Source organism: Rutidosis leptorrhynchoides, chromosome 9, assembly GCF_046630445.1.
Source record: "Rutidosis leptorrhynchoides isolate AG116_Rl617_1_P2 chromosome 9, CSIRO_AGI_Rlap_v1, whole genome shotgun sequence".
Taxonomy (NCBI): domain Eukaryota; kingdom Viridiplantae; phylum Streptophyta; class Magnoliopsida; order Asterales; family Asteraceae; genus Rutidosis; species Rutidosis leptorrhynchoides.
In genome coordinates, this window is record NC_092341.1 from 277,908,833 (window position 1) to 277,920,705 (window position 11,873).

Genomic DNA, 11,873 nt, shown 5'->3' on the forward strand with positions numbered 1-11,873 from the left:
CATTTTAGAAAACATACTTCCACTTTGAGTTTAACCATAATTTTTGGATATAGTTTCATGTTCATAATAAAAATCATTTTCTCATAATAACAACTTTTAAATCAAAGTTTATCATAGTTTTTAATTAACTAACCCAAAACAGCCCGCGGTGTTACTACGACGGCGTAAATCCGGTTTTACGGTGTTTTTCGTGTTTCCAGGTTTTAAATCATTAAGTTAGCATATCATATAGATATAGAACATGTGTTTAGTTGATTTTAAAAGTCAAGTTAGAAGGATTAACTTTTGTTTGCGAACAAGTTTAGAATTAACTAAACTATGTTCTAGTGATTACAAGTTTAAACCTTCGAATAAGATAGCTTTATATGTATGAATCGAATGATGTTATGAACATCATTACTACCTTAAGTTCCTTGGATAAACCTACTGGAAAAGAGAAAAATGGATCTAGCTTCAACGGATCCTTGGATGGCTCGAAGTTCTTGAAGCAGAATCATGACACGAAAACAAGTTCAAGTAAGATCATCACTTGAAATAAGATTGTTATAGTTATAGAAATTGAACCAAAGTTTGAATATGATTATTACCTTGTATTAGAATGATAACCTACTGTAAGAAACAAAGATTTCTTGAGGTTGGATGATCACCTTACAAGATTGGAAGTGAGCTAGCAAACTTGAAAGTATTCTTGATTTTATGTAACTAGAACTTGTAGAATATATGAAGAACACTTAGAACTTGAAGATAGAACTTGAGAGAGATCAATTAGATGAAGAAAATTGAAGAATGAAAGTGTTTGTAGGTGTTTTTGGTCGTTGGTGTATGGATTAGATATAAAGGATATGTAATTTTGTTTTCATGTAAATAAGTCATGAATGATTACTCATATTTTTGTAATTTTATGAGATATTTCATGCTAGTTGCCAAATGATGGTTCCCACATGTGTTAGGTGACTCACATGGGCTGCTAAGAGCTGATCATTGGAGTGTATATACCAATAGTACATACATCTAAAAGCTGTGTATTGTACGAGTACGAATACGGGTGCATACGAGTAGAATTGTTGATGAAACTGAACGAGGATGTAATTGTAAGCATTTTTGGTAAGTAGAAGTATTTTGATAAGTGTATTGAAGTCTTTCAAAAGTGTATAAATACATATTAAAACACTACATGTATATACATTTTAACTGAGTCGTTAAGTCATCGTTAGTCGTTACATGTAAGTGTTGTTTTGAAACCTTTAGGTTAACGATCTTGTTAAATGTTGTTAACCCAATGTTTATAATATCAAATGAGATTTTAAATTATTATATTATCATGATATTATCATGTATGAATATCTCTTAATATGATATATATACATTAAATGTCTTTACAACGATAATCGTTACATATATGTCTCGTTTAAAAATCATTAAGTTAGCAGTCTTGTTTTTACATATGTAGTTCATTGTTAATATACTTAATGATATGTTTACTTATCATAGTATCATGTTAACTATATATATATATCCATATATATGTCATCATATAGTTTTTACAAGTTTTAACGTTCGTGAATCACCGGTCAACTTGGGTGGTCAATTGTCTATATGAAACATATTTCAATTAATCAAGTCTTAATAAGTTTGATTGCTTAACATGTTGGAAACATTTAATCATGTAAATATCAATTTCATTTAATATATATATAAACATGGAAAAGTTCGGGTCACTACAGTACCTACCCGTTAAATAAATTTCGTCCCGAAATTTTAAGCTGTTGAAGGTGTTGACGAATCTTCTGGAAATAGATGCGGGTATTTCTTCTTCATCTGATCTTCACGCTCCCAGGTGAACTCGAGTCCTCTACGAGCATTCCATCGAACCTTAACAATTGGTATCTTGTTTTGCTTAAGTCTTTTAACCTCACGATCCATTATTTCGACGGGTTCTTCGATGAATTAAGTTTTTCGTTGATTTGGATTTCATCTAACGGAATAGTGAGATCTTCTTTAGCAAAACATTTCTTCAAATTTGAGACGTGGAAAGTGTTATGTACAGCCGCGAGTTGTTGAGGTAACTCAAGTCGGTAAGCTACTGGTTCGACACGATCAATAATCTTGAATGGTCCAATATACCTTGGATTTAATTTCCCTCGTTTACCAAATCGAACAACGCCTTTCCAAGGTGCAACTTTAAGCATGACCATCTCTCCAATTTCAAATTCTATATCTTTTCTTTTAATGTCAGCGTAGCTCTTTTGTCGACTTTGGGCGGTTTTCAACCGTTGTTGAATTTGGATGATCTTCTCGGTAGTTTCTTGTATAATCTCCGGACCCGTAATCTGTCTATCCCCCACTTCACTCCAACAAATCGGAGACCTGCACTTTCTACCATAAAGTGCTTCAAACGGCGCCATCTCAATGCTTGAATGGTAGCTGTTGTTGTAGGAAAATTCTGCTAACGGTAGATGTCGATCCCAACTGTTTCCGAAATCAATAACACATGCTCGTAGCATGTCTTCAAGCGTTTGTATCATCCTTTCACTCTGCCCATCAGTTTGTGGATGATAGGCAGTACTCATGTCTAGACGAGTTCCTAATGCTTGCTGTAATGTCTGCCAGAATCTTGAAATAAATCTGCCATCCCTATCAGAGATAATAGAGATTGGTATTCCATGTCTGGAGACGACTTCCTTCAAATACAATCGTGCTAACTTCTCCATCTTGTCATCTTCTCTAATTGGCAGGAAGTGTACTGATTTGGTGAGACGATCAACTATTACCCAAATAGTATCAAAACCACTTGCAGTCCTTGGCAATTTAGTGATGAAATCCATGGTAATGTTTTCCCATTTCCATTCCGGGATTTTGGGTTGTTGAAGTAGACCTGATGGTTTCTGATGCTCAGCTTTGACCTTAGAACACGTCAGACATTCTCCTACGTATTTAGCAACATCGGCTTTCATACCCAGCCACCAAAAATGTTTCTTGAGATCCTTGTACATCTTCCCCGTTCCAGGATGTATTGAGTATCTGGTTTTATGAGCTTCTCTAAGTACCATTTCTCTCATATCTCCAAATTTTGGTACCCAAATCCTTTCAGCCCTATACCGGGTTCCATCTTCCCGAATATTAAGATGCTTCTCCGATCCTTTGGGTATTTCATCCTTTAAATTTCCCTCTTTTAAAACTCCTTGTTGCGCCTCCTTTATTTGAGTAGTAAGGTTATTATGAATCATTATATTCATAGATTTTACTCGAATGGGTTCTCTGTCCTTCCTGCTCAAGGCATCGGCTACCACATTTGCCTTCCCCGGGTGGTAATGAATCTCAAAGTCGTAATCATTCAATAATTCAATCCACCTACGCTGCCTCATATTCAGTTGTTTCTGATTAAATATGTGTTGAAGACTTTTATGATCGGTATATATAATACTTTTGACCCCATATAAGTAGTGCCTCCAAGTCTTTAATGCAAAAACAACCGCGCCTAATTCCAAATCATGCGTTGTATAATTTTGTTCGTGAATCTTCAATTGTCTAGACGCATAAGCAATCACCTTCGTTCGTTGCATTAATACACAACCGAGACCTTGCTTTGATGCGTCACAATAAATCACAAAATCATCATTCCCTTCAGGCAATGACAATATAGGTGCCGTAGTTAGCTTTTTCTTCAATAACTGAAACGCTTTCTCTTGTTCATCATTCCATTCAAATTTCTTCCCTTTATGCGTTAATGCAGTCAAGGGTTTTGCTATTCTGGAAAAGTCTTGGATGAACCTTCTGTAGTAACCAGCTAGTCCTAAAAACTGGCGTATATGTTTCGGAGTTTTCGGGGTTTCCCACTTTTCAACAGTTTCTATCTTTGCCGGATCCACCTTAATACCTTCTTTGTTCACTATGTGACCGAGGAATTGAACTTCTTCCAACCAAAATGCACACTTTGAAAACTTAGCGTACAATTCTTCCTTCCTCAATACTTCTAACACCTTTCTCAAATGTTCACAGTGTTCTTGGTCATTCTTTGAGTAAATAAGTATGTCATCAATGAAAACAATGACAAACTTGTCAAGGTATGGTCCACACACTCTGTTCATAAGGTCCATGAACACAGCTGGTGCATTAGTTAAACCAAACGGCATGACCATAAACTCGTAATGACCGTAACGTGTTCTGAAAGCAGTCTTTGGAATATCATCTTCTTTCACCCGCATTTGATGATACCCGGAACGTAAGTCAGTCTTTGAATAAACAGACGAGCCTTGTAGTTGATCAAATAAGTCGTCGATTCTCAGTAGTGGGTAGCGGTTCTTGATGGTAAGTTTGTTCAACTCTCGGTAGTCGATACACAACCTGAATGTACCATCTTTCTTCTTGACAAACAAAACAGGAGCTCCCCACGGTGATGTGCTTGGTCGAATGAAACCACGCTCTAAAAGTTCTTGTAATTGGCTTTGCAGTTCTTTCATCTCACTGGGTGCGAGTCTGTAAGGAGCACGAGCTATTGGTGCAGCTCCTGGTACAAGATCTATTTGAAATTCAACGGATCGATGTGGGGGTAATCCCGGTAATTCTTTCGGAAATACATCGGGAAATTCTTTTGCAATGGGAACATCATTGATGCTCTTTTCTTCAGTTTGTACTTTCTCGACGTGTGCTAGAACAGCATAGCAACCTTTTCTTATTAGTTTTTGTGCCTTCAAATTACTAATAAGATGTAGCTTCGTGTTGCCCTTTTCTCCGTACACCATTAAGGGTTTTCCTTTTTCTCGTATAATGCGAATTGCATTTTTGTAACAAATGATCTCTGCTTTCACTTCTTTCAACCAGTCCATACCGATTATCACATCAAAACTCCCTAACTCTACTGGTATCAAATCAATCTTAAATGTTTCGCTAACCAGTTTAATTTCTCGATTTCGACATATATTATCTGCTGAAGTTAATTTACCATTTGCTAATTCGAGTAAAAATTTACTATCCAAAGGCGTCAATGGACAACTTAATTTAGCAAAAAAATCTCTACTCATATAGCTTCTATCCGCACCCGAATCAAATAAAACGTAAGCAGATTTATTGTCAATAAGAAACGTACCCGTAACAAGCTCCGGGTCTTCCTATGCCTCTGCCGCATTAATATTGAAAACTCTTCCGCGGCCTTGTCCATTCGTGTTCTCCTGGTTCGGGCAATTTCTAATAAGGTGGCCCGGTTTTCCACATTTATAACAAACTACATTGGCATAACTTGCTCCGACACTACTTGCTCCGCCATTACTCGTTCCGACACCATTTGTTCCTTTCGTTCTATTAACCCCTGGTCCGTAGACCTCACACTTCGCTGCGCTATGACCATTTCTTTTACACTTGTTGCAAAATTTGGTGCAGAACCCCGAGTGATACTTTTCACACCTTTGGCATAGCTGCTTCTGATTGTTGTTGTTGTTGCGGTTATTATTGTTGTTAGGATGATTGTTGTAGTTGCTGTTGTTGTTGTTGTTGTTGTTGTTGTTGTTGTTGTTGGGCCATTTGTTGTAGTTGCGATTGATGTTGCGTTTGTTGGAATAATTGTTGCGATTATTGTTGTAATTGCTGTTGTTGTGTATTGGTGATTCTTATCACCGTTTTCCTCCCACTTTCTTTTGACTTGCTTCACATTGGCCTCTTCAGCAGTCTGTTCTTTAATTCTTTCTTCAATCTGGTTCACTAGTTTGTGAGCCATTCTACATGCCTGTTGTATGGAGGCGGGCTCGTGTGAACTTATATCTTCTTGGATTCTTTCCAGTAATCCTTTCACAAACGCGTCGATCTTCTCTTCCTCATCTTCGAATGCTCCCGGACATAATAGGCACAATTCTGTGAATCGTCTTTCGTACGTGGTAATATCAAATCCTTGGGTTCGTAACCCTCTAAGTTCTGTCTTGAGCTTATTGACCTCAGTTCTGGGACGGTACTTCTCGTTCATCAAGTGCTTTAATGCTGACCACGGTAGTGCGTACGCATCGTGTTGTCCCACTTGCTCTAGATAGGTATTCCACCATGTTAACGCAGAACCTGTGAAGGTATGCGTAGCGTACTTCACTTTGTCCTCTTTAGTACACTTACTTATGGCAAACACCGATTCGACCTTCTCGGTCCAACGTTTCAATCCGATCGGTCCTTCAGTTCCATCAAATTCCAAAGGTTTGCAGGCAGTGAATTCTTTGTAGGTGCATCCTACACGATTTCCTGTACTGCTAGATCCAAGGTTATTGTTGGTATGTAGCGCAGCCTGTACTGCGGCTATGTTTGAAGCTAGAAAAGTACGGAATTCCTCTTCATTCATATTCACGGTGTGTCGAGTAGTCGGTGCCATTTCCTTCAAAATAGTCAAATGGAACAAGTTAATCATACAGAATATTAAGAGTAGTTAATAGTATTTCGTAGCATAATATGAACTCATTTATAAAAGCTTTTTCTTCATATTAGCGTTTTACAAGTTTAAATTCGGGTAGTACCTACCCGTTAAGTTCATACTTAGTAGCTAATATACAATTCAACTACTACAATTCTATATGAAAAACTAATTATAATAATATTGCGCGTTCAAACTTTTACACAATATTTTACAAACTTACAATACCGCTTATTTTACATATAGCATGAAATATAGCACACAATAAATTTGATACAAGATGGTTGTGAAGATAATTCTAGCTAGTACACAAGTCGTTCAGCAAAGGCAATAAAGACACGTAATTCATACGTCCAGAAACAAGTCATGCATTCTGGTTTTACTAGGATTACTTCCCATCCTTGGTCTTGTGGAACATAACCGTTATGGCCGTTGATAAGACAGCGTGTTGTAACGTCGTCAAAGGGACGAGGGTTACGTAATGTCCAACAGTCCCGTAACAATCTAAAAACCTCATTTCTTACCCCAATTACCGACTCCGTCACTTGTGGGAATGTTTTGTTTAATAGTTGTAGCCCGATGTTCTTGTTCTCACTTTGGTGAGAACCGAACATTACTAATCCGTAAGCATAACATGCTTCTTTATGTTGCATGTTAGCCGCTTTTTCTAAATCACGAAGTCCAATATTCGGATATATTGAGTCAAAATAATTTCTTAACCCATTGCGTAAAATAGCATTTGGGTTCCCCGCAATATACGCGTCAAAGTAAACACATCGTAACTTATGGATTTCCCAATGTGATATCCCCCATCTTTCGAATGAAAGCCTTTTATAAACCAAGGCATTCTTGGAACGTTCTTCGAATTTTTTACAAACTGATCTCGCCTTAAATAGTTGTGCCGAAGAATTCTGACCGACTCTAGACAAGATTTCATCAATCATGTCTCCGGGTAGGTCTCTTAAAATATTAGGTTGTCTATCCATTTTGTGTTTTTATACTGTAAAATAGACAAGAGTTAGATTCATAAAAAAATACTTATTAATACAAGCAATTTTTACATATATCATAAAGCATAAGCACACTATATTACATATATTACACCACACGATTACAACTATCTTATTCCGACTCGCTTGTTTCTTCTTCTTCGGTTTTGGTTCATTTTGCTAAGTTTCTAGGGATATATGATGTTCCCCTAATACGAGCCATCGTTTTCCACATTGGTTTAGAAAAACCTGGTGGTTTAGAGGTTCCCGGGTCATTGTTACAACTTAAGGACTTCGGGGGTTGACGATACATATAAAGTTCATCGGGGTTGGAATTAGATTTCTCTATTTTTATGCCCTTTCCCTTATTATTTTCTTTTGCCTTTTTAAATTCAGTTGGGGTAATTTCTATAACATCATCGGAATTCTCGTCGGAATCCGATTCATCGGAGAATTGGTAATCCTCCCAATATTTTGCTTCCTTGGCGGAAACACCATTGACCATAATTAACCTTGGTCGGTTGGTTGAGGATTTTCTTTTACTTAACCGTTTTATTATTTCCCCCACCGGTTCTATTTCTTCATCCGGTTCCGATTCTTCTTCCGGTTCCGATTCTTCTTCCGGTTCCGACTCTTCTTCCGGTTCCTCTTCGGGAACTTGTGAATCAGTCCACGAATCATTCCAATTTACATTTGACTCTTCATTATTATTAGGTGAGTCAATGGGACTTGTTCTAGAGGTAGACATCTATCACATAATATCAAACGCGTTAAGAGATTAATATATCACATAATATTCACATGTTAAAAATATATAGTTTCCAACAAAATTTGTTAAGCAATCATTTTTCAAGTAAACACGGTCGAAGTCCAGACTCACTAATGCATCCTAACAAACTCGATAAGACACACTAATGCAAAATTCTGGTTCTCTAAGACCAACGCTCGGATACCAACTGAAATGTCCCGTTCTTATTGATTAAAAACGTTCCATATTAATTGATTTCATTGCGAGGTTTTGACCTCTATATGAGACGTTTTTCAAAGACTGCATTCATTTTAAAACAAACCATAACCTTTATTTCATCAATAAAGGTTTAAAAAACTTTACGTAGATTATCAATTAATGATAATCTAAAATATCCTGTTTACACACGACCATTACATAATGGTTTACAATACAAATATGTTACAACAAAATAAGTTTCTTGAATGCAGTTTTTACACAATATCATACAAGCATGGACTCCAAATCTCGTCCTTATTTAAGTATGCGACAGCGGAAGCTCTTAATAATCACCTGAGAATAAACATGCTTAAAACGTCAACAAAAATGTTGGTGAGTTATGGGTTTAACCTATATATATCAAATCATAATAATAGACCACAAGATTTCATATTTCAATACACATCCCATACATAGAGATAAAAATCATTCATATGGTGAACACCTGGTAACCGACATTAACAAGATGCATATATAAGAATATCCCCATCATTCCGGGACACCCTTCGGATATGATATAAATTTCGAAGTACTAAAGCATCCGGTACTTTGGATGGGGTTTGTTAGGCCCAATAGATCTATCTTTAGGATTCGCGTCAATTAGGGTGTCTGTTCCCTAATTCTTAGATTACCAGACTTAATAAAAAGGGGCATATTCGATTTCGATAATTCAACCATAGAATGTAGTTTCACGTACTTGTGTCTATTTTGTAAATCATTTATAAAACCTGCATGTATTCTCATCCCAAAAATATTAGATTTTAAAAGTGGGACTATAACTCACTTTCACAGATTTTTACTTCGTCGGGAAGTAAGACTTGGCCACTGGTTGATTCACGAACCTATAACAATATATACATATATATCAAAGTATGTTCAAAATATATTTACAACACTTTTAATATATTTTGATGTTTTAAGTTTATTAAGTCAGCTGTCCTCGTTAGTAACCTACAACTAGTTGTCCACAGTTAGATGTACAGAAATAAATCGATAAATATTATCTTGAATCAATCCACGACCCAGTGTATACGTATCTCAGTATTGATCACAACTCAAACTATATATATTTTGGAATCAACCTCAACCCTGTATAGCTAACTCCAACATTCACATATAGAGTGTCTATGGTTGTTCCGAAATATATATATAGATGTGTCGACATGATAGGTCGAAACATTGTATACGTGTCTATGGTATCTCAAGATTACATAATATACAATACAAGTTGATTAAGTTATGGTTGGAATAGATTTGTTACCAATTTTCACGTAGCTAAAATGAGAAAAATTATCCAATCTTGTTTTACCCATAACTTCTTCATTTTAAATCCGTTTTGAGTGAATCAAATTGCTATGGTTTCATATTGAACTCTATTTTATGAATATAAACAGAAAAGTATAGGTTTATAGTCGGAAAAATAAGTTACAAGTCGTTTTTGTAAAGGTAGTCATTTCAGTCGAAAGAACGACGTCTAGATGACCATTTTAGAAAACATACTTCCACTTTGAGTTTAACCATAATTTTTGGATATAGTTTCATGTTCATAATAAAAATCATTTTCTCATAATAACAACTTTTAAATCAAAGTTTATCATAGTTTTTAATTAACTAACCCAAAACAGCCCGCGGTGTTACTACGACGGCGTAAATCCGGTTTTACGGTGTTTTTCGTGTTTCCATGTTTTAAATCATTAAGTTAGCATATCATATAGATATAGAACATGTGTTTAGTTGATTTTAAAAGTCAAGTTAGAAGGATTAACTTTTGTTTGCGAACAAGTTTAGAATTAACTAAACTATGTTCTAGTGATTACAAGTTTAAACCTTCGAATAAGATAGCTGTATATGTATGAATCGAATGATGTTATGAACATCATTACCACCTTAAGTTCCTTGGATAAACCTACTGGAAAAGAGAAAAATGGATCTAGCTTCAACGGATCCTTGGATGGCTCGAAGTTCTTGAAGCAGAATCATGACACGAAAACAAGTTCAAGTAAGATCATCACTTGAAATAAGATTGTTATAGTTATAGAAATTGAACCCAAGTTTGAATATGATTATTACCTTGTATTAGAATGATAACCTACTGTAATAAACAAAGATTTCTTGAGGTTGGATGATCACCTTACAAGATTGGAAGTGAGCTAGCAAACTTGAAAGTATTCTTGATTTTATGTAACTAGAACTTGTAGAATATATGAAGAACACTTAGAACTTGAAGATAGAACTTGAGAGAGATCAATTAGATGAAGAAAATTGAAGAATGAAAGTATTTGTAGGTGTTTTTGGTCGTTGGTGTATGGATTAGATATAAAGGATATGTAATTTTGTTTTCATGTAAATAAGTCATGAATGATTACTCATATTTTTGTAATTTTATGAGATATTTCATGCTAGTTGCCAAATGATGGTTCCCACATGTGTTAGGTGACTCACATGGGCTGCTAAGAGCTGATCATTGGAGTGTATATACCAATAGTACATACATCTAAAAGCTGTGTATTGTACGAGTACGAATACGGGTGCATACGAGTAGAATTGTTGATGAAACTGAACGAGGATGTAATTGTAAGCATTTTTGGTAAGTAGAAGTATTTTTATAAGTGTATTGAAGTCTTTCAAAAGTGTATAAATACATATTAAAATACTACATGTATAGACATTATAACTGAGTCGTTAAATACATATTGAAACCTTTAGGTTAACGATCTTGTTAAATGTTGTTAACCCAATGTTTATAATATCAAATGAGATTTTAAATTATTATATTATCATGATATTATCATGATATTATCATGTATGAATATCTCTTAATATGATATATATACATTAAATGTCTTTACAACGATAATCGTTACATATATGTCTCGTTTAAAAATCATTAAGTTAGCAGTCTTGTTTTTACATATGTAGTTCATTGTTAATATACTTAATGATATGTTTACTTATCATAGTATCATGTTAACTATATATATATCCATATATATGTCATCATATAGTTTTTACAAGTTTTAACGTTCGTGAATCACCGGTCAACTTGGGTGGTCAATTGTCTATATGAAACATATTTCAATTAATCAAGTCTTAACAAGTTTGATTGCTTAACATGTTGGAAACATTTAATCATGTAAATATCAATTTCATTTAATATATATATAAACATGGAAAAGTTCGGGTCACTACAACTTGTTTGTTTTAAAGGGTATAAATTTTATTATTATTATTATTATTACGATTATCATTAATATTATTATCATAAGTATTATTATTGTAGTTATTATCATCATTAATATTAACACTAAGATTATTATTACTAATATTACTTTTATTATTATTAGTATTATTATCAAAATTATTAACATCAGTATCATTACTAAAACTACTTATTTTTAGTATTATTATTATTATTATTATTATTATTATCATAAAAAGATACAAATTGTTATTTATTATTAGTAATATTTTTTTTTTACCAAATAATTAGTTATAT